Genomic DNA, 25,745 nt, shown 5'->3' with positions numbered 1-25,745 from the left:
CAGCTATTTCTGTGCTCCATCTAATACCTGGTACCAAATATCACGGTTGTGGAGTGCATAGTAGGAATGTAAGGGACTTAAAGATCAAATCGGATGAAAGATATATATGGGAGCTATAGCTATATCTGAACCGATTTTCTCCAAATTTGATATACTTGCTTCTAGGCCGAACTCGGTTGGGTGTGCCAAAATTCAGGTAATTTGGACTGATAGTGGATATTTGGTGCACATTTAACCCGAAATCGGATGAAGATATATATGGGAGCTATATCTAAAGTTGATCCGATTCTCACCAATTTCAATAGGGTTCGTCCTTGGGCCAAAAAAATATTGTTTGGAAAATTTCATCTCAATCGGATAATAAATGCGACCTGCATTTTGTTCACAAGAATACATGGACAGACGGACGGACGGACGGACGGACGGACGGACTGACATGCATAAATCGACTCAGAAAGTGATTCTATGAAGGTTCTCAAAAGTAACTATGGGTCTATCTCGTTTCCTTCTCCATGTTACAAACAAAGCACAAAGACATAATACCCTTACCACTATGTGGTGTAGGGTATAAAAACACCTTCGTAGTGTTGGTTGCAATATTCTAAAGTAAATTGATCGTAGGCATTGAAATATTTCAAACGAGTTTGAGGAGTTTTTTTTTACTTATTCTGATTGCCATTTATTTCATTCTTAACATTTGGACTGAAGTAAACTTGAACTTGAAGTTAAAGATTCTAGGTTTCTTTTTATTTTTTTTTTCACATTCAGATATGCATAAAACGTGTTTTTATTCGTTATAATTTTCCAAAACAGCGCATGCAAAATGAAATTTGTGATTGAGTTCTGAAATGTAAACATGTAAAACAAGTCAAATGTTAAACGTGCATTTTCAGTTTGGAAGTGGCCTGTGACGTGGGTATCATAAAAAGTGTGTTGATGTGCCAGCCTTAGGAGGACAAGGTTTTGGATAAAAGTCCCATAATTTTATTCGATAGGTATTATACGATAATCGATAGGCATTATACGATAATAATTCTGGTAGTGTCCAAAAATATGCTTTAAGAACTTCACTCTATTATAGTTCTAAAAAAACCGGGAAAAAATATTTCTTCAAAAATCCAAGATTATATCTGATAGTACCTGAAAAATATTCTTTCAAACAGTTCATGATTGTAGCTGAAATAATCGTTCACAAATAAGTCTTGGTAACATTGTCTTTAAAAATAACCGGTTTTAAGTCTGGTAGTCCTTGAAAAGTACTAAACGGTACTAAATTTGAATTTTGAAAAACGGATGGAGCTAAAATTTGAAATTACCATTGATGGCGGAGTGCCGAATTGGGATATGCCGAATGAGTACTTATGTGCACGAAAAGAACTAAATGGTACTACACAAGTGGCTATCGTTAGAGTGTTCCAGCATTTAAATGTGAATAAATCTTTTGTATCTCATACCATAGCTCGTTACCGTGATTGGTGACTGGTAGCGTAGCCCGACATATGTCAAGGAAGTGGACGGAGGAAGACAGTAACATCAGCAGAAACGATTCGAAAAGTCAACAAGTTAAAAAGCAGTAAGTTCGGCCGGGCCGAACTTTGAATACCCTCCACCATTGGGGACGAATTTGGACATTTTCAAAAAATAAAATCCTTAAAAAAATTCTGTTAAAATTTTAAAAATACCGAATATAGCCGTTATATTGGGGTCTATACGACTTAGATCTACATCGGCATTGTTTCTCATAAGCCATTACCATATTCAAATTCGAAACTTGAAATAAACGGTGAATAATGACGCTAAAATTATCAAAATATCGTAAATAGGGAGGTACTATTATATCGGAGCTGTGTGAAGACCTGGACCAGCATAGACAATTCTCTGTCACAGGCTATAGCATCCATTACTAACGTAAAATTCGATATCTCAAACAATTTCGGTGGGTATTGTACCTAAACTCGTCAAAATACCGAATATAGGGAGGTACTGATATATGGGGCCTATACGAAGACCTGGACTTGCATAGACATTTTTCTGACACAGACTGTAGTCCTCATTACGAACTCTTAATTCGTAATTTGAAACAATTCCGGTGAATAATGACGCTAAAATCATCAAAATATCGAATTTTGGAAGGTACCGTTATATGGGGGCTATACGAAGACGTGGACCTGCACTGACAATTTTCTGTCATAGGCTGCAGTATCCATTACGAATCTCAAATACCAAATTTGAAACAATTCCGGTGAATAATGACGCTAAAATCATCAAAATATCGAATTTTGGGAGGTACCGTTAAATGGGGGCTATACGAAGACGTGGACCTGCACAGACAATTTTCTGTCTTAGGCTGCAGTATCCATTACGAATCTCAAGTATCAAATTTGAAACAATTCTGGTGAAAAATGTCGCTAAAATCATCAAAATACCGAATTTTGGGAGGTACGTTATATGGAGGCTATACGAAGAGGTGGACCTGCACAGACAATTTTCTGTCATGGGCTGCAGTATCCATTACGAATTTCAAATAGCAAATTTGAAACAATTCCGGTGAATAATGTCGCTTACGAACTTAACCTGCCTACTGAACTCGAGCGCCGGCCATGGTGATGGTGCGGGCCACCATAACAGCCGATGGTCGCTCTCCGCTTGTATTAATCGGCCGTGGCATCAGTGGCATCAAAATATTCTGGAGGGTGTATTAATGCCTTGGGCACGCAAAAATTTTGGCCGCAGACCTTGGACATTCGAACAGGGTTCAGCACCATTGCACTCAACACGCACCATCCAAGAATGGTTACAAAATGATGTTCCTCACTACATTTCTAGCGCACAATGGCCACCAAAATCTTTGGATACCAATCCGTTTGCCCAATCATGTGTACACAATCATTAATGAATATATTCCGATCGGTATTTATTTTAATCCACCCTCACAATGGAGCAAATTGTTACTTTTATCGACATGTACACCCTTCCCCACTCGCTACCCTTGGCCAGCAGATGAGCCGCGAGCCAGCTCACGAGCAGTCAATTGCCATGGAATTCTGCATACATAAAGCAAATGATGTTGCTGGTGTTGCAACAGATCTCCGTCCATATGTACCTCGACATATCTCAGAGCAATATAAAATAATAATACACAAATTTTCATATTCGAACAAAGCCGCTAAGCAGCAGTAGTACCTGGCTGAAAGTGAATAAAGAAAAATCTGCAGCCAAATAAAGAATTTCCTCAAGTGGCACCTAAGTGATTTGGTACCGCGAGGGAGGCAACGGACAAAAGTCATTCATTGAGTGCAAAGAATGGAAAAAAAGGATTTATTTTTGAAACAATATGGAATTCATTGGTTCGGTTCGGTTATAGAATTAACAGCATTTTATAAACGAGTTGCTCAAAGAAAAATGCGGAAGAGAGATTTGATTTCTCAAAAGGGATGCCGAAAAGAGAAAAGTAATAAGAGAAACAAAAAAAGAGATTAAGGATGAAATATTTGTTGTAAATCTATGAAACATGTTTCGAGAAGAGAATGATCCTCAGGCAAGTTATTCTCTGAATAGAAAGGTTTTTTTTTTTATGAGCAGAAAAACTGTTAAAGGTCTGCTATGCTCGAAAAAATCTTGTCACTGCAATAGGCGTTAAAAAGCATATTAACCCCAAAATAACCTAACAATACATATCTTTCAACTATAAAAAAAATCCTAATAACAGACATTCTATTGAGGTATTCCTAGTCAAAGCCCAGCACGTAAGCACCTGGTGGTCCTGGACAATATACCTCTATTAAAGTTACAAAATTCCTTCTAAAGACATATGGAAGCACCAAAGCTAGAAAGCCTTTATATATAACTTTCTTGTGCTATTTTTCATGGATAATTCCTCTTATCTTATGGGTCGAACTACAGATTCCTTTACATAGGCGCTTGGAGGACAACAGAGGCCCTACTAATGACGATAAAGGGACAGACGTCCCTCCAAAATCACTCAAGAACACAATTATAGAGACAATTCTTCGAAGCGGTCTTCTAAAAATAAAACTCTCTTTTAAACAGGTATTTGTAGGCCTTCCACAGAGACAGAACACTTGGGGAAAGAAAGAGAAAGAACATTTCAATATTTGAAGTTCGTAATGGATACTACAGCCAAAGACAGAAAATTGTTTGTGCGGGTTCACGTCTTCGTAGAGCCCCCATTTAGCGGTACCTCCCGCTATACGGTATTTTTATGATTTTAGCGAATTTATTCACCGGAATGGTTCCAAATTTAGTATTTAAAGTTCGTAATGGATACTACAGCCTACGACAGAAAATTGTCAGTGCAGGTTCACGTCTTCGTATAGCCCCATATAAAGGTACCTCACGATATTTGGTATTTTGATTTTATCGACATTATAACCGATTTTTTTAAGTTTCGCATTTGAATATTGTAATGGCTTATGACAAATGTTACCTACGCAAGTTCATGTCGTCGTATAGACCCTAATATAATAGCTACATTCGATATTTTTAAGATTTAACAGAATTTTATTTAATTTTAACGGATTTTACTGTTTTTGAGAATTGCCAAATTCGTTCCAAATGGTGGAGGGTATTCGCTTCTTTTTTTAGACAGAAGTCCTGCGAATTCCCTCCAAAAAGCAAAGAGTCTTCCATCGATATTCTCTTGGCGAAAGGTCCTTACAAGGGGGCAGCAATTTTCTCACAGAATACCAAAATGTCTTCTCATTGAAAACCTGAAGATCTTCACATATAAGATTCTTAACTCCTCCAATATAAGACCCGAATATCTTCTCAGTCAAGATACGATGGTTTTGTTATACTAAATCCAAAGGTCTTCTTACAAAAGGGCCTTCTCGTCGAGGGCCGAAGTTTTTTCCTTTAAAGACCCGAAGATTTTTTCATATAAAACACCAAAGTCTTCTAAAAGAAGACCCTCAGATCTTCTCAAAAAAGACCCAAAAGTCTTCTCACAGAAGACCGTAAGGCCTTCTCATAAAAAATCCAAAGGTCTTCTCATAGAAAATCACAAGGTTTTATCATTGAAAATCCGAAGGTTTCTCATGAAAGACCTGTAGGTCTTATATACTTTGTAGGGTCTATTATAAATATTTGGAGGAGTTACAAACGGAATAACAAAGTTAATATACCCTCCATAGAATGGGGGGGGGGCATTAAAAATGCAAGGACACCGCATCAGAAAGAAAATAGACTCAAAAGAGCTAAAGAGTTGCTTCGCTTGGCCGAAGCTGAAGAACTGCCGAATTTGGTTTTCTCCGATGAGAAAACATTCGTTGTCCAGCAGTTTGTAAACAAACAAAATGTTTACTTGCCAAAGAGGTTAGCTGAAAATGTGAACCTTCGGTTGGCCACCAGAACTCAAGCCTCGAGCCGGCCATGGTGATGGTGTGGGCCGCCATAACAGCCGATGGTTGCTCTCCGCTTGTATTAATCGACCGTAGCATCAGAATAAATGCCGAATATTATGTCGAAAATATTCTGGAGGGTGTGTTAATACCTTGGGCACGCAAACATCTTGGCCGCAGACCTTGGACTTTTCAACAGGACTCAGCATCTCATCGCACTCAGTACGCGCCAACCAAGAATGGTTACAAAATGAGGTTCCTTGCTTCATTTCCAGCTCACAATGGCCACCAAAATCTCCGGATACCAATCTGTTGGACTATTGTGTCTGGAGTCATTTGGAAAGCAAGGTTGATACTAAAAAATACCAAAGTATCGATCACCTCAAGCAAGCGCTTCGCCGGGAATGGGCCAAAATACCGACAGAGCAACATTCGGGCAGCGTGTGACGGTTTCATTGGCCGTTTAAAGGCCACAATTCGTGCCAAAGATGACTAATTCGAACACATCTAAACTTATTCTAAAATTTGATGCTGTTTCCGACAGTTTTTGCTTTCATTCAATAAAATTTAAAAAAATGTAGAAATTATGGCTTTTGACTTTGTTGTAGTTTTTTTTTTGATCTCACCCTGTCTATGTCTAAACACATAGTTATATTTTATTGCCATTTTAATAAAAATATTTTTTAAAAGGGCATTGCTGAAGTCATTCAAGCATGCGCATGGCCATAAATCATTTTGCCCAACCAACCACTAACTTATGTATATATATGTATGTATGTATGCATGTATGTAAGACCACATTTGAGTACATTTGTCATATGTAAAATATGGAGATCCATTAAAATGTTCCAGCAGACTTGAAAATGACCCATTGTGACCATTGAGATCAGTTATAAAACTATTGTAACTTGAAGCAAACGTTGGTTGCTTCTGACCATTCAGCCATTGTAAGTTAATAAAAAGTCTGGAGTTCATTCGGTTACTAAAAAAATGGCTAATGTAAATGACATTGAGTTGTATTTACAATGTAAAATGGCCATGGACGGAGAAAAAAATGTTTGTAAAAAAATTATGACTTTTCAGATATTTTCCTATTTCATTTTTAGACTTTATATTTAATTGTTTTTATACCCTCACCATGGTATGGAGGTTATATTAAGTTTATCATTCCGTTTGTAACATCTCGAAATATACATTTTAGACCCCACAAAGTATATATTATTGATCAGCATAAAATTCTATGTCGATTTAGCAATGTCCGTCCGTCGGTCCGTCTGTCCGTTTGTCCGTCTGTGGAAAGCACTCTAGCTTCCGAACGTATTGAAGTAAATTGATAAAATTTTACCTACATGTATATTATGTATGCAGGACTTTTGGTATTGAAAATGGGCCATGTAGGTCCACGTTTTAGTATAGCCCCCATATAACGGTACCTCCCGCTATTGGGTATTTTGATGATTTTAGCGACGTTCTTCACCGGAATTGCTTCAAATTTGGTATTTGAATTTTGTAGTGGATACTAGAGTCTATGACAGGAGATTGTCTGTGCAGGTCCACGGTATCGTATATACCCCATATAACGGTACCTCCCGATATTCTGTATTTTGATGATTTTAGCAACATTATTCACCGGAATTGTTTCAAATTTGGTATTTGACATTCGTAATATATGTTACAGCCTATGACAGAAAATTGTCTGTGCAGGTCTACGTCTTCGTAGAGCCCCCAAATAACGGTACCTCCCGATATTCGGTACTTTGTTGATTTTAGCGACATTACTCACCGGAATTGTTTCAAATTTGGTATTTGAAGTTTGTAGTGGATTCTGCAGTGGTATGATAGAAGATTGTCTGTGCAGGTCCACGGTATCGTATATACCCCATATAACGGTACCTTCCGATATTCGGTATTTTGATAATTTTAGCGACATTATTAACAGGAATTATTTCATATTTGGTATTTGAAGTTCGTAATGTATACTACAGCCTACGACAGAAAATTGCCTATGTAGGTCCACATCTTCGTATAGCCCCCATATAACGGTACCTCCCGATATTGGGTATTTTGATGATTTTAGCGACGTTCTTCACCGGAATTGCTTCAAATTTGGTATTTGAATTTTGTAGTGGATACTAGAGCCTATGACAGAAAATTGTCTGTGCAGGTCCACGTCCACGTATACCCCATATAACGGTACCTCCCGATATTCTGTATTTTAATGATTTTAGCAACATTACTCACCGGAATTGTTTCAAATTTGTTATTTGAAGTTCGTAATGGATTCTGCAGCGGTATGATAGAAGATTGTCTGTGCAGGTCCACGGTATCGTATATACCCCATATAACGGTACCTTCCGATATTCGGTATTTTGATAATTTTAGCGACATTATTAACCGGAATTATTTCATATTTGGTATTTGAAGTTCGTAATGTATACTACAGCCTACGACAGAAAGTTGTCTGTGCAGGTCCCCATATAACGGTACCTCCCGATATTCGGTATTTTAATGATTTTAAATACATTATTCACAGATTTTTTTAAGTTTCGCATTTGAATATTGCAATGGGTTATGACAAAAGTTACCTATGCATGCCCATGTCATCGTATAGACCCTAATGTAACAGTTACATTCGGTATTTTCAAGATTTTAACAAAATTTTTTACGAATTTTAATTTTTTTTGGAATTGCCAAATTCGTTCCAAATGGTGGAGGGTATTCAAAGTTCGGCTCGGCCGAACTTACCGCTTTTTTTACTTGTTTTTTTTTTTTTTTGTTTTTTTTAATGAAATTAAGAAACAAGTAAGCAAAGGTTATAGTCGTGCGGAGCCGACCATGTGATACCCTACAACACTACAATATGTGAGAATCCCCCTTATGTCGAAAACCATTTTGGAAGATTTCGCTTTTGAAATTAAATCACTGAGCATTGCCCAGATATTACTCTTAGCATTTTGCCTAATATTAACGCACCCCGTCATGCGAGGTGTGTCGATTAGCTTCAATTGTGTGATCAGGAATTTTTTCGGTTTTTGTTTTATTTGAGCCCCTAAATATTTTGCCATCATCTCCAAAAACAAGAGACATCTCCGAATCTCCAAATTTAGACTCATCTATATGATTTGCTTGTCTACGATATTTGGCTATATTCGTCAACGAATTCAGCATAAAAAAGCCAGAAGTTCGGCATTTGTGTATTTCGGATATCGCCTGTAAGTAATACTGGTATTTTCTCACACAAAAGTAGTGGTCCATTCCACTCGCTGTCCTAAATTCTAGCTTCATGCAAAATTTCGTGTCCTTTGGTTTCTATATCGGCTGCAAAATCAGGAACATTTTTAGTTGTTGGTCCATTTCATCCCCTAAATATTTTGCGGACATCTTTAAAACCAATAGACCTATCCCTTCTGAGCCTTACCCGTGTGAAAATTTCCGTGAGGATCGGATAATAATTGCAATCTGTATATAACAGCCCCTACAGGTGTTGTAAGTTGAAAAAATATTACAAAATATACACTTCAATATTATAAGTCAAACTGAAAAAATCGAATGCGATAAAAATATGGAAAAATAAAAAAATTACACAAAATACTACAAAACCTATATTAACATCATTATTGCCATATTTTTATGCGATTTTCTTTAGATTTTATACTTTTATGCCAAGAGGGCATTCTGAATTGAAAAAATTTGTCAAAATCGGTCCAGCCATTCTTGAGATATAAGCATTCTAACTAACATCCCCTTCCTTTGTATATATACATTGTATATATTTCGCTATATATAACCGATATATTTACTATCGGCATCTACGTAATGGTCGGAATTGACCTGTTCGTCTATTTGTGATTTTGTCGAGATTAAAAATATTCGCGTTTTAATGGAAAATTCGACTTTTATTTAACACAAATGTTATGGTATATTTCACCTACTAAATATTACCCAATGACCATCAAAATTGGAAGACTTCTAGCCACCCCTAAGCTCTAGCCCCATGCTAACTTCCGCTTCGATTGGTATAAATATTATGCGATCATCTTCAAAAGCAATAGGGTTCTATTCTGACCGTAAACCCACCTCCATTTTCAATTTCGTGAGGATCGGACCATAATTGCGACCTGTAGAGTGATTACAAATTAACATGGACAGACGGACGGACATACATAGCTAGATCGACTCAGCTTGGCGAGATGGGAAGATCCATATACACTTTCCTATGTGGGAAACCAATATTTCGAGGTGTTACATAATTTTTGGCCCAATCAAACTTATAATACCCCCAACACATAGTGTTGTAGGGTATAAACACGTTAACAACATGGGACGTTTAAAAAATAGTTAAAGAATTAAGATCTATTTGTAAAAGAGTACTGAAATAACTGACTGATGGAGGAACAACACCCCGATAAAACGCCTGAAGCTAGAATTTTGAATTTTGTACGAAAAGTTGTAAATGTTTCCGAATTGGTTATTGGGTGAATGTAAAGAGCTTAAACCCCGAAATTTGATATTGTGGTCGCAGTTGGTAACCGGTGTTGAGAAATGGAGGTGGTTTTTCAAATGTGTACAAGAATTGTACAAAAATACTAAATAGTACTAATTTTGGATCACTGTTGGTGTCTAGGATGGCGAGATGTGGATTGTTTTGGGCATGCGTAATAAGTGTTACCAAAATTTGAATAATAATTTTGAAAATCTTAAAATTTATTACGATACATGAAGTTCTGATTGTCAAACCTTGTCAAACTGAACAGACTGTGAATTTTGAGAATTTAGAAAGCCTAGCACGAACTGTTGGAACGAATCTACAAATTGGACTTTTTGCTGACGATATATGTAAAATTAACCTGTAGGGCTACCAGTACAATAATCCTGGATTTTAACGCATTTTTCCAAAGGACTGCCAGAACTATAGAATGTAGAGTTTTGGTCCAAAAGTCCGCCACCATTTGATAAATAACTACATATTCTATAGTTCTGGCAGTCTTTTGGAAAAATGCGTTAAAACGCAGGATTATTGGACTACCAGGACTACTAGTATAATCAGATTATACTCCTATTTTTTCATCTTAAAAAATAAATGATTATTTTAATGGCACTTCTTCGGATTATAGCTGTACTAGTACGTCTTGAAAAATACAGGAATATTCTGCTAATAGACCTTGGAGAACTTTTAAAAAATCCGGGTCCTGGTAGTTCTTCAAAAAAACTGTTTTAAAACTTCACGATTGCTGGATCAAAAAGTGCTTCAAAAATATTCACATATTTACTATTCTTGCCTTAATAGTCCTTCAGAAAATCTTTAAAAAGTCTAGGATTATTTTCCTGACAGTCGATCTGAACAATTCTTTAAATATCCACAATGATTATCCTTTTCAAAAATTCATTAATTCATCATTAATTCATTCATTTTTGTCCTGTCCTGTTAGAAAAAAATCTGAAAAATGCTTTAAAATTTGGGATTTTTGCCTCTTTAGGAAAATTCTTTGAATATACACGATAATTGTCCTGGTAGTCCTTTTTATTTTTTTTTTTTTTTTGCGTTCGTTCCCACGCCTCTCACTCCCACCCCTACCGACCGCGGGGGCGACCTCCCCATACGTAGGGAGCGCGTACACACCAAAGACCGGGAATGGTGGGTTAGTTGAGAGTTAGTGGTGCCAGCTACAGTCTAGTACATCAGCCGGCAAAGAAATAGGTAAAAATACATTACTGAGAAAGGAATTAGAGCAACACATATAACAATTATAACAAATATAAACAAATAACAGTGAAAATAATATGTTAAACAAATACTACTGTTCAAAGGCTGGAGTCTATTGTTTCCGCAAAGGGAATTGTAGACTAGGTGCCGTTAAAATGAACTTAAAGATTCTGGCAGGTAGTGCTCAAAGGCTGGGTCTACTGGTTCCGCAAAGGGAGATGTAGATCTGGTGCCGCAAAAATGAGCTTTTTAAATTAAAAAATAGGTAAGTGAACATAAACAATCACATATGGAGAATAGATTTTTTAATAGCGTTCAACGAATTACTTAAACAAATACTATTACATAGACTATTGTAAATTACACATAAGGATCTCAATGGGTTACTGATTGCGAAATTAGTTCTTGCGAGAGATAACTTTAAAGGTTCGAAATAACGAGTTCTACGAGAAGGAATATTATAAGTTACTTCCCCAGTTAAAAAATGAGAATCAATCAAACCGCGTGTTAATTTAATAATAAATAACGCTCTTAGCATAAACCGTCTCCTTTCAAGTGTTGGGAGATCAATTAACAGTAAACGATTTTCGTAAGGTGGAAGTAATTCTGACGGGTTCCAGTTAAGGCCCCGCAGAGCAAAAATCAGGAATTGAACTTGAACTGATTCGATTTTATCTGAGTAGCATTTATAAAAAGGACTCCACAGAATACATCCGTACTCTAATATTGGGCGAACTAAACTTACAAATAGTCTTTTGGTGACATATGGATCATCGAACTCTTTAGACCAGCGTTTTATAAAACCTAGTAAAGATTTGGCTTTATTAACACATGAGTCAATATGTAAATGAAAACGTAGTTTAGGGTCTAGAATAACACCGAGGTCAGTAAAGGAATCAACATTTTCTAATTTGTATGAACCAATAAAGTAGTTAGAATGTATTGGCTGAGATCTTGACAAGGAAAATTTTTTGCATTTCTTAAGATTAAGGGACATACCGTTGGCACTGCACCAGTTCACAAGGGAATGTAAATCGTACTGTAAGAAAGTCGAATCGTCAAGGGAATTTATATGCATGTAAAGCTTCACATCATCAGCATACATTAGTATTTTAGAGAATCGAATGTGATCCGGGAGATCATTAAGATACAGAACAAAAAGTAAAGGGCCCATATGACTACCCTGAGGTACGCCAGAAGAAACAACTATATTTTTTGAAAGCGAATCATTGAAAATAACTTTTTGGGTACGGAATTACAAAATAACTTAAGTATCCTCAGGAATTACAAATGGAGGATTTCTACAAAGCGAAATATTTAGGGAAGATGAGAAAATTAAATCTAGGAGTCGTTCCTTATCATTGAGTATAAAATTTACTTGGTATAAACAAAGATCATAAATCTTATCCCAAAAAGCGTCGAATACAACTGGGTAAGAGGAGGGTATATAATCTAATTTATTATCACCCGAGACCCAAGAAACATTAGGAAGATTAAAATCACCCATGCAAATCAAAGTAGAGTTATCAGTTCGGAAAAGCTTCACAATTTTTGTCCTGATATCCCTTTTGAAAAGTTCTTGTAAAAATTCAGGACTATTGTCTTGAAGTCCATCAGAGAAGTTCTTTAAAAATCCACGACTTTTTGTCCTGATATTCCTTTTGAAAAATTCTTTTAAAAATCCACGAACATTGTCTTGGCAGTCCATCAGGAAAATTATTTTAATATCCACAATAATTGTAGACCTTGGGAAAGATTCCTTAAATATTCAAGTATATAATTGCTACTATATAAGTATCTTAAAAATGCATGATTATGGCCCTTATAGTCCAAACAGTTCATCTTGGAAAAAATCCACGATAGTCCTTTGGAAAAATTCTTTTCAAATCCACAAATATAATCCTGATAGTCCTTTAGAAAATCTCTTAAAAAATACACTATTACTGTCCTGAAATTGCATCAGAAAATCGTTTTAAATAACCACAATGGTTGTCCTGGTAGTCCTTTGGAAGAAAAAAAATTAAAAAAAAAAAAACACGAATATTGCCCCGACAGTTCTTCAGATTACCCCTCTATTACATTTTCAAAAAAAAAAAAAAAAGAGTAACAAATAAAAAATCAGTAAGTTCGACGGGACTGAACTTTGAATACCCTCCACCATTTGGAAGGAATTTTGAAATTAAAAATAAAATAGGTTGGAAAGTAAAATCATCAAAATACCGAATATAGGGAATTACTGCTATATTGGATTCTTTACGAAGACATGGACCTGCATAGCCAGTTTCAGTTCAAATAAGCAATATGCAAATTATGCCGCTAAAATCATATATTAACCGAACTTGGGAAGCTACCTTTATATATGGGGGCCATAATAAGACGTGTACCTGCATTGTCAAATTTCTGTTATAGAGCTCATTAGGAACTTTAAATACGAAATTTGAAACATTTCCGGTCATTAATAATTTTATTTTTACTAAAATCATCAAAATACCAAATACAGGAAGTTACCGTTCGTTATACGAACACCTGGACCTATATAGCCCATATTCAATACCAAAAGTCCTGCAGAACATCAGAAACATCTGAATAAATTTTTTTCAACTCACTTCAATTCGTTCGGAATTTCCAGGTGTTACAAACGGAATGTCAAACTTAACATACCCTCCATACTATGGTTGGTAAAAAGAGTAAAAAGATCTAGGATTATAGCTTTGAGAGTCCTTCACAAAATTGGTTTAAAATTCCAATAATATAGCCATAAAAGTCCTTCAGAACTTATTGTTCCATAACTCCATTAAACCTTAAAAAATATTTCAAATTTAGCTCTTTAAAAGGTTTAGTTAAAGAAACCACGATCATGGCTCCGAAAGTCCTTAAAACTTAGTTACAAACTCAAATTGTAGCTCTGACAGTTCTTCAGCTAAATTATTCTTAAAAACTCAAAAATATATCTCTGAAAACCCTTTACTTTTTTTAAAAACTCCGAGATTTGTGAAAGTCACTTCTGAAATACTCCGGCAAAAATCCAGAAAACAGGATCTGATATTTCTTTAGAAATTATTTCTAAAACTTCACAATAATAGCTTGGATTGTCCTTAAAAATTATGTTTAAAAACCCACGAGTTTCCTTGAAGAGTTTCATATTTTTATGTAAGAATCTGATAGTCCTTCAAACAGATATTCCTTAACAAAAATCGACGATTATGTGGCAAATTAGCTGCTTTGTTGAAAATAATCTCCCTCTCTTCCTCTCTCTCTCTCTCCTCCTTTCTCATTTGGATTTGGATAAAAATGTTTGGTCTACGTGTCCTGTGACATTGTCGGACAAATAAAATAGTTATCATTGTTGTTGTTGTAACACATAATTTGTGGTTTTCTTTTATAAACATATGGGGGGGCTGGCAAATGTTGGCCAACATTTCGCCTTCATCTCATCATTCCATCACCCACACACACAAGCACACCCACACAGAATCCTAACCACAAAGGTCTTTATCCTTACACCCCTCCAGTAACATGGGCATCTCCCGCTCTCTTCCTCACTCCATTCCTCTTTGCATTTTGACAGACGACTCTTTAACATTTATGACGTTTTTTTTTTATTATGGCCAGGCAGGCATTGTGGGAAATCGGATACACAATGACGCCGTTTAAATTGTTTTTATGATCTACAAATTACAATGGCCGGGTTTTCCATTGTCCTTTTTCCTTAGACTTCGACAATGGTATATGGCCAACCGTGGTTGTTTTACTCTCTGGTTTCGTCTCTGTCGTATTTTGTTGCCTCTGGTGACAAAGTGTCTGAGCAGGCGTGTAAAGTTTTGTAAAACTAAACTTAGCTGGAGTTCGTTTTTTTCTTTATTACTGCCATAGATGTTTTTTAGCATCTTGGATTAAGGTTTATCGGACAAGAGCACATTTTGCGATTTTTTTTGGCGTGCGTTTAGTAGTTAAGTAATGCAAAATAGTTGGCAAGGAAATGTGGAGGACGTGTTGTGTGCTAACAAGTGGCATAGTTATAAATGAAGGGTTATGCCAACAAACCAACCAGTTCAATTAGACCGCAGAAGAACCGCTCGTAGAACCCATTTTGAACAACAAATACCGAATTTAAAACAAATCTGGCAGAAAATGTGCCCAAGTCGTCAAAATACCGTATGCCCCAAACATAGCAGTATGAGGGCTATAAGAAAACGCAGAACTATAGAGACAATGATAAGGCACAGATGGTAAAACCTATTACAAAGAGGAAATACAAAAAAAAAAAACAAGTAAGCAAAGGCTACAGTCGAGCGGGGCCGACCGTTGAATACCCTACAACACTATAATAAACGATACAGTTTATATAGACGAGATACTCGAAAGAATTCCACAAGATATTGTGACAATTAATAAAAGAAAACCATCAGGTTTCGATCTCTAATTTTCGAATAATAGCAACTTAAACTAGTTTGCTCATTTCCAATTTATTGGTAGACGTTGCACGTAAATGGTCTTCCTAGATCTTGAACCCAATATTTCCCAAAGACCTATAATCTCTCAGAAGTGGCAAAAGATTAACATTTATTATTGGTTTTTGACTGAAACGCATCTATATGAGATACAGACATTTGACTATATTCTTCAACGAAATCAGCGTTAACGAAATAGTCAGAAGTGTGTCTTTCCTGTATTTGTGAATTCTCTAAAAAGTCACTGGAATGGACATTTTCGTATTTTGTCTACAAAAGTTGGCAAACTCCTTCACACATTGAATATTTTTGGGTGGCCATCCAAAACTGCTTGTCTTTTGCAATGTCCGGTAACCCCCATTCAAATGTGCGTTAGGATCGGGCGATGATTACGACCTGCCGACTATTTTGCAGTTTTTTGGTCCATTTCAACCCCTAAATGTATTGCGATCATCTCCAAAAAGAGTAGGCTTCTATTCTGACCCTCATCTTATACCCATGCAAAATTTCGTAAGGATCGGGCCATAAATGCGATCTGTATATGATGTCCTGACATCTCAACTACTTAGTTTTGTTAGCCGTAGAAATATTGCCAAATGTTTAATTCGAAATGAAAATATGCCAAAAATATGACAAATTTGAAAAAATATGAGAAAATTTTACAAAATCAATATTTTCATCTTTAGAGAGATATTTTTATGCGATTTTTTTAGACGTTTTTTTTTTCCTGCCAAGAGGCCATTCTGAATTAATGAGAACTGGCGAAATCAGTTCAGCCGTTCTCGACATATAAGAGATCTTTCAAGCATATCTTTCCTTGATAGACATATATGTCGCACATATTTTGCTATATAACCGATTTGTTTGATGTTAACATCAATGTAAAGGTCAGAAGTAACCTTGTCATGGCTTCGTGATATGAAAAATGTTGAATTTTTTCAACACAAAAGATATGGTCTATTTCACCCGCTAAATATTATCCGATGACCACCCTAATTGGTAGGCTTCATCCCCGCCCTAAACTCTAGCTACATACGAAATTCCGCGTCGATTGGTCTATAATTGCGACCTGTATAGCTACTGCAAAATCCGACATTTTTTCAGTATTTGGTCCATTTCAACCCCTAAACATTTGGCGATCATCTCCAAAAGAAATAGGCTTCTATTCTGACCCTAACCCCACTTTCATGCAAAATTTCGTTAGGATCGGGCTATAATTGCGACCTGTAGCGTGATTACAAATTAACATGGACAGACGGACAGACGGACGGACGGACATACATAGCTAGATCGACTCAGCTCGGCGACCTAGGAAGATCCATATATACTTTTCTATATGGGAAACCAATATTTCGAGGTGTAACATAAATTCTGTCCCAATCAAACTTATAATACCCCCAACACATAGTGTTGTGGGGTATAAAAACATTAAGTTCGGTCGGACCAAACTTTTAATACCCTCCACCTTAGGGTACAGGAAACATTAGAGCCCATTATGATCCACATATACCGATTTTTAGACATATTCATTGAAAAATGTGCCAAAAATCATCAAAATACCGAATATCGGGAGGTACCGTTAAATGGGGGCTATACCAGATCGTGGACCTAAACATTCAATATTTCGCCAAAGGAGCTCGAACCCATTATGACCCATAAATACCAGTTTTTAGACAAATCCGTGAAAAAATGTGGCAAAAATAATCAAAATGTCCAATATCGGGGGCTATACCAAAGCGTGGACCTACACATGCAATGTCTCGCTACACGAACTGGGATCCGTTATGACCTACAAATACCAATTTTCAGACAAATCCGTGAGAAAATGTGACATAAATCATGAAAATACAGAATATCGGGAGGTACCGTTATATTGGGACTATACCAAAACGTGGACCGATATATCTCATTTTCACTACCAACCATCCTAGACCATAGACAAATGAAAATACAGACAACGAAATGCTCTCACCGTTTATCTTCGAAAAAAATCGAATCAGCAGATGTCGTCTATATCGTTTCAGGGGTTTGAGTGGTAATATTGAAGTCACTCAATTCTAAAACGTTAAAAATAACAAAAACTGTAGGATATTTGTCAGCTGGAAATTGTTCCATAATAAAATAAATGTGAAAATTACGAGATGACATCAAAAAATTCCGGAATAATCAGGTGAAATTCTTGAAAAACGATGAAATATGTTTTCGAAGTCGAGTGGCTTGAACGCGTAAATGAGCATGTTGACTATGCAAAACATGATGAGAGCCACCTGGAAAAAAAGACCAAACTAACTTTTCGTTGTCTATATCTTAATTTGTCTATGCCTAGACACAATACAAATTGCTCTGCTAAATTTTGATGTTCTACCTCAAATAATGTGGGCTGTATCGTGATTTCAAAAGACAGACAGACGGACATCGACTTAGAATTTTATGCTGATTATGAATATAAATACTTTATGGGGTCTACGACAAATATTTAAAGATGTTAGAAACGGAATTACAAAATTAATATACCCTCCTTTCCAAAGTGGAGGGTATAACAAGTTAAAAAGCAGTAAGTTCAGCCGGGTCGAACTTTGAATACCCTACACCATTTCAACGAACTTGGAAATTTTCAAAAAATAAAAACCGCTAAAAATACCCAATATAGCCGTTACATTGGGGTCTATATGACGTGGACCTACATTGTTGTCATAAGCCATTACCGTATTCAAATTCGAAACTTGAAATAAAAGATGAATAATGTAGCTAAAATCATCAAAATACCGTACATAGGGAGGTACCGTTACATCGGAGCCATACGAAGGCCTGGACTTGCATAAACAATTTTGTGTTACAGCCTGTAGCATCCATTACGAACTTCAAATACGACATCTCAAACAATTTCGGTGAGTATAGTATCTAAAATCGTCAAAATACCGAATATGGTATATATATATGGGGAGGTAATGATGTGTGGGACCTGTACAAAGTCCTGGAAATCCATAGACAACTTTCTGTCATAGGCTGTAGTATCCATTACGAACTTCAAATACCAAATTTGAAACTATTATTTTGAATAATGTAGCTAAAATCATTAAAATACCGAATATCGGGAGGTACCGATAAATGGGGCTACACGAAGGCATGGACCTGCGCAGACAATTTTCTGTCTTAGACTGTACTATCCCCTTGGAACTTCAAATATCAAATTTGAAACAATTCTGGTGAATATCGGGAGGTACCGTTATATGGGGCTATACAGGGACGTGGACTTGCACAGTCAATTTTCTGCAGTAGGCAGTAGTATCCATTACGAACTTTAAATACCAAATGTGAAACCATTCCGGTGAATAATGTCGCTAAAATCGTCAAAATACCGAATATTGGGAGGTAGATCTAAATTCGTTCAGTCAGTCAGCCATTTTTATACCCTCATTCATATGACTAGAGAGGGTATATATCATTTGAGATGACCAAAACGTGCTTCATCGAAATAACAGCTTTAAACCCTAGGTTTCTTTGGACCAAATCCGTTTCAGGACATTTGGAATAGATCTAGCGATATCCGTCCGTACGTCCATACGTCTGTCTGGTTGGTGCGCACGATAATTCTCGAAGGGAGTATCCGATTTTATTCAAACTTGGTACAACGTAAGATTATTATCAAACTTAGATCGAGTTCGAATATGGACATTGACGGTACATTCCTTTTGGTACCTTCCCCACAAAATGTCAATATTTTCGAAGAAAATAATTTACTGCACAGAAAGAGAGAGTATAATCCGATTTTGCTCCAACTTTGTAAATCATGATATTTTCATCAGTGCTAGGCCAATGTTGGTCCACTCCATCAATTACCTCTCCCACAAAGGGTCAACATTTTGAATATCCACGAAGCTCACAAAACTCGAAATTGACATGCGATTCTATTAAGACTTCGCACATCTCAATATTTCCATCAATTTTTTAAAAAAAAATGGTACCTCCTTCTGGTACCTCCCCCACAAAGGGTTTAATTTTGGAACAACCACAACAATCATAAAATCCGAAATAAGCATCCGGTTCTCTTCAAATGACATACACAATAATATTTTTACTAACCCAATGCTTGATGTGAGGACGGAATATATCGGTCCACTACTTCTGGTACCTCCCTCACAAAGGGTTAACATTTTGAATATCCATGAATCTCATAAAATACGAAAATAACATCTGAGTCCATTCAGACTTGGCGCATCTCAATATTTACATAACACAAGATCTGTTATAAATATGGTAGAGATCGGACTGTTTCTTCTGGTACCTCACCCACATAGGGTTCGAGATTTTGAAAAAAAAAAAAAACAAAACACTCAAAGAAAGCAAAATAAGCATCCAGCTCTCTTCAAATTTCACAAATCCAAATATTTATGCTAACACAAGATAAGCCAACCCCATCTGGTACCACACCCAAAAATTATGGTCTATTTCACCGAAGCCGTATAACGTGGATTTTTCAAAGATATTTTTAAAGGGCCAATAAACGTGATTTTTTTTTTCAAGGACCAATGAAAGTCGATTTTTGCTATAGAATATCCGGAATAATTCTTATCTTGGATACGATGCCAACAATAACAACAGTTGTATTGCCACTTGAAATTTCGGAAAATATTCCTAAAGTATTTTCCGCAATTTCTCATTCGTTTTCCGCTATGCCATGGAACAGTTGAATTACCGTTGAACGTTTTTGTTTTGTAAAAATCGTCATTGACGTCAACTCTGCTACTACTCCGACGCTTAGAGGCAGCAGCAACCAACAACTTGCCAAAAATCTCATTCAACGACCCTCATTATACTGTCGTCGACGTCACGACAACGAACAGCCAAAGGAGAGATCATGTTTTTTTTGTTATGAGATTTGAGAGAAAGATATTCGCTTTGGAGGCATAGCAATTCGAAACATGCCAAATCTGTTTTCTTTTTTATACCCTGCACCATAGTATGGAGGGTATATTAAGTTTGTCATTCCGTTTGTAACACCTCGAAATATATATTTTAGACCCCACAGTATATATATTTTTGATCAGCACAAAATTCTATGTTGATTTAGCAATGTCCGTCCGTCTGTCCGTCTATCGGTCTGTCCGTCTGTGGAAATCACTCTAGCTTCCGAACGAAATGAAGTAGGTTGATGAAATTTTACTCAAATGTGTATTATGTCTGCAGGACTTTAGGTACTGAAAATGGGCCATGTAGATCCACGTCAGAAAATGGACCCCTATGTGGTTACACGATTTGTTATAGCCCCCATGTAACGGTACCTCCCGATATTCGGTTTTTTGATGATTTTTGCGACATTATTCATCGAAATTGTTTCAAATTTGGTATTTGAAGTTCGTAATAGATACTACAACAGAAAACAGAAAATGGGACATGTGGGTCCAGGTCTTCGTATAGCCCCCATATAACGGTACCTCCTGATATTCGGTATTTTGATAATTTTAGAGACATTATTTGCCGGAACTATTTCAAATTTTGAATTTGACATTCGTAATGAATGCTTCAGCCTATGACAGAACATTGTCTGTGCAGGTCCACGTCTTCGTATAGCCCCCATATAACGGTACCCCCCGATATTCGGTATTTTGAAGATTTTAGCGACATTATTTACGGGAACTATTTCAAATTTAGAATTTGACGTTCGTAATGAATGCTACAGACTATGACAGAACATTGTCTGTGCAGGTCCACATCTTCGTATAGCCACCATGTAACGGCACCTCCCGATATTGGGTATTTTTTTTGATTTTGATTATTTTAGCTACATTATAAACAGATTTTGTTTTCAAGTTTCACATTTGAATATTGTAATAGCTTGTGACAAAGTTGCCTATGCAGATCCACGTCGTCGTATAGATCCTAAAATACGGCTACATTCGGTATTATTAAGATTTTAACAAAATTTTTAACGGATTTTATTTATTTATTTATTTTTTTTTTTTTTGAAAATTGCCAAATTTGTACCAAATGGTGGAGGATATTTAAAGTTCGGCCGAACTTACAGCTTTTTTACTTGTTTTTTTTTAGTTTTTTTTTTTTTTTTGAATAACATATAAACAAATTTCAGTCTTCAGCTTTCAGCTGGCAGAACCGCCAAAGTGTAGTTTAAAGAAAATGTTAGCTTTTCTTCGGACACGATGAGTTCCATACAAAGTGGTGGAAGTTATGGTTTTTTTCTCAAACAAAACCCAAAAAATAAATAAAAAGCGAAACGTGAAAAGTTGCAAAGTTCAAACTTGAAAATATACAGTGGGGACGAAAATTAGTTGGCATATAAACAATAAATCGATATTACATACCTCCAAGCCCGTCTCAAAAGTGAATAAACAAAAAAAAAATATCTTCAATCAGTAATGTCAATACCCTAAAACTCCTCTAAATTAAAATTCAAAATTTTATTTTTAGAACTACGTCAATACGTTCCTCCATTAATGTCAAAAATTTTAATGTTTAATAGATTTGTAAATTCTAAATTATTTCAAATAGAATACCAGTTAAATAAATTTTCAAATTTCCGCTACGGCCAGCAACCGCAAAAATGAGTGTAATGATCTCAAGATAACCGGTCTCAGCGATTTCAGCACAAACAATAATAATGAGACTTTTTTGGGGGGATAAGTTCGAATTTATTTTCAAGGACACCGATATGTACCTAAAAATGAACTTTGTATCTTGGGGTTACCTTGAAATATTGAAAAATTAGACCGGAGATTAAAATTTGAATCGCAATGATATTTGCAATAGGAATTTCTACCCGGGTTTTTTTGAGGTCAAATGTGATGTTTGTTGAAATAAATCAGGTTTTTGTCGGTTTGAAGTCAGTTGTATGATCTGTAAATTTTCTAATTCAAAGTTATTAGCATTCAACTCAAAAAATATTGAATTTTTTGGTGAATTATGAAAAGGAGTGGATCAACATTGCCTGTTTTTCAATTGGAAAATATAGCAAGGATCCTCTGAATAACATAAATCAGGAGGATTCGATACATGAACACTACTCCGAAACATGGGCGCACACTGAAATGGGCTGTGAACAGGTAATCTAGGCCTTTAGAAACCAAGTTAAAATAAAATCGAAAACTATATGGAAATATTTTTCTATTTATGATTTCTACATAATGAGAATTTTAAATGCCAGAAATTTGGCGAACTTTATTGGAAAATATGATCCCCCGATATTCGATATTTGAACGATTTTAGGGATATTATTCGCCGGAGATGTATCAAATTTCGTATTTACAAAAACGAAACAAAATCAATCGCCACATTTTTTACATTTTTATACCCTACAACAATGTGTGTTGGGGGTATTATAAGTTTGATTTGGGCAAAAATTATGTAACACCACGAAATATTGGTTTCCCACATAGGACAGTATATATGGATCTCCCTATCTCGCCGAGCTGAGTCGATATAGCTATGTATGTCCGTCCGTCTGATCATGTAATTTTGTAAACACTCTACGGGTCCCAACTATGGCTCGATCTTCACGAATTTGAAAATGGAGGTGGGGTTAGGGTCAGAATAGACCCCTATTTCTTTTGGAGATGATCGAATAATATTTAGGGGTTGAAATGGATCAAAAACTCAAAAATTTTCTTATTTTTACAGTTGCTCTACAGGTCGCAATTATGGACGTTAGTTAGCATGGGGCTAGGGCTTAGGGCTGGGCAGAAGCCTTCCAATTTTGATGGTCATCGGGTAATATTTAGTAGGTGAAGTAGACCTTAACATTTGTGTTAAACAAAAGTCAAATTTTCCATTAAACCGCGAATATTTTTAGTCCCGGCGAAATCACAAATAGACGAACAGGTCAATTCGGACCGTTACATAGATGGCGATAGTAAATATATCGAATATATATAGCGAAATATATACAATGTATATATACAAAGGAAGGGGATATTAGCTAGAATATTTATATCTCAAGAATAGCTGGACCGATTTTTGACAAATTTAATCAATTCAAAATGCCCTCTTAGCATAAAAGCATAAAATCTACAAAAATCGCATAAAAAGATGCCAACAATGATATTAATTAGATTTTTTAGTATTTTGTGACATTTCTTTTATTTTTATACCCTCAGCCATATGGCTACAGAGGGTATATATCATTTGATACGGTCAAAACGTGCTTCATCGAAATAACAGTTTTAAACCTTAGGTTTCTTTAGACCAAATCCGTTCCAGGACATTTGGAATAGATCTAGCGATGTCCGTCCGTACGTCCATCCGTCTGTCTGGTTGGTGCGCACCATAATTCTCGAAGGGAGTATCCGATTTTGTCTAAACTTACTACATCGTAATATTTTTGTCAAACTTAGATCGATTTCGGAGATGGGCAAAATCGGTCCACTCCTTCTGGTACCTCCCCCACAAAAGGTCGAAATTTTCAAAAAATATATTTTTTATGCACAGAAAGAGAAAGGATAATCCGATTTTGTTCCAACTTTGCAAATCCTAATATTTACGTCAGTGCTAGATCAGGTGTGAAAATGGACAATATCGTTCTACCCCATCAAGTACCTCCCCATAAAAGGGTAAACATTTTGAATAATTATAATGTGATGTTAGAATCCGACTGTCTTAAAATTTCACACATTCCAATATTTTCCTAAATCCAAGATCTGACGTTAAGATGAAATATATCAGTCCACTCCTTCTGGTATCTCCCCCACAAGGGGTCAAAGATTTGAATAACCAACACATTTATAAAACCCGAAATCTGGTTCTCTTTATATTTCACACATCCCATTGTTTCCACTAACAAAAGATCCGTTGTGAAGATGGGATATATCGGTCCACTCATTGCGGTACCTCCCCCACAAAAGCTCAAAATTTTGAAGATCCATGAAGCTCATAAAAAGCGAAATTGACATCCGATTCTATTCATGACTTGGTACATCCGAAAATTTCCATTAACACAACACAGTCCGACACGAGATGGCCAATATTGGCCAATTCCTTCGGAACCAACTGCATGAAGGTTTAAACTTTTGATCAATCAAACTAGAAGTCAAAAGATTTTAAAAATAATCGAACATTGGCTGAGGGTATACATTTGTCGGCAAAACCGACCGAACTTTTTAACTTGTTTTTATATTTTTTATCGCATGCGGTTTTTTCAGTTTAACTTCAATATTAAAATATACATCTTGTAATATTTGTTCACCTTACAACACAGGTTGGGATAATATGTACAGATTGCAATTATCGTCCGATCCTTATGAAAATTTTCACAAGGGTAGGGTTAGGCTCAGAAGGGCTAGGCCTATTGTTTTCTAAGATGTTCGCAATATATTTAGGGGTTGAAATCTAAGAATTTCCCTGATTCTTCAGCCATTATAAAGGTCACGAATATAAACTTAAGGATACGAACTCATATAGATGAGTCCAAAATTTAGAGACACAGAGAGGCCTCTTGCTTTTGGAGATGATCGCAAGATATGACCCAAAAACAGAATAAATTCCAGATCACACAGTTGAAGCCAATCGACACGCCTGAGAAGAGATTTAATGACAGGGAAGAACACAACAACTAACAGCACGACGGAGTGCGTAAATATTGGGCAAATATCCCTAGTCAAAATGCTAAGGGTAATATCTAGGCAGTGTTCTGTGACGTAATTTCAAAAGTGAAATCTTTCAAAATGGATTTGGACATAGGGGTGCTTCTAACATATTGTAGTGTTGTAGGGTATCACATGGTCGGCCCCGCACGACTATAGCCTTCGCTTACTTATTTTTAGATATTATTGAATGAAAGCAAAGATTTCGAAAATAGTATCAGATTTGTTCGAATTGGTCACCTTTGGCGCGAATTATGGCTCTCTAACGGCGAACGAAACCGAGACCGAAGCGAGGAACTTCATTTTATAACCATTCTTGAATGGCGGGTGCTCCTGTTGGAATGTCCAAGGTCTGCGTCCAAAAGGCTTTAATACACGCTCCAAAATATTTTCCCGATTATATTCAGCATTTGTTCTGATGCCACGGTCGATTAATACAAACGGAGAGTGATCATCGGCTGTTATGGCGGCCCACACCATCACCATGGTCGGCCAATTTCAGAATGCTGTCATTTCTAAGCCACTAATCCGACAGCTGTTAAAATTATTCCAGTGACAGCTCATTATAGTCTTTACAAGGGTACAAAAGCATTTTGGTGAGAATTTTCCAGAAAAAAAGTTATTCGTGATGGAATTCAAG

Source organism: Musca domestica, unplaced genomic scaffold, assembly GCF_030504385.1.
Source record: "Musca domestica strain aabys unplaced genomic scaffold, Musca_domestica.polishedcontigs.V.1.1 35, whole genome shotgun sequence".
NCBI lineage: Eukaryota > Metazoa > Arthropoda > Insecta > Diptera > Muscidae > Musca > Musca domestica.
This window is presented reverse-complemented; position numbering follows the sequence as displayed.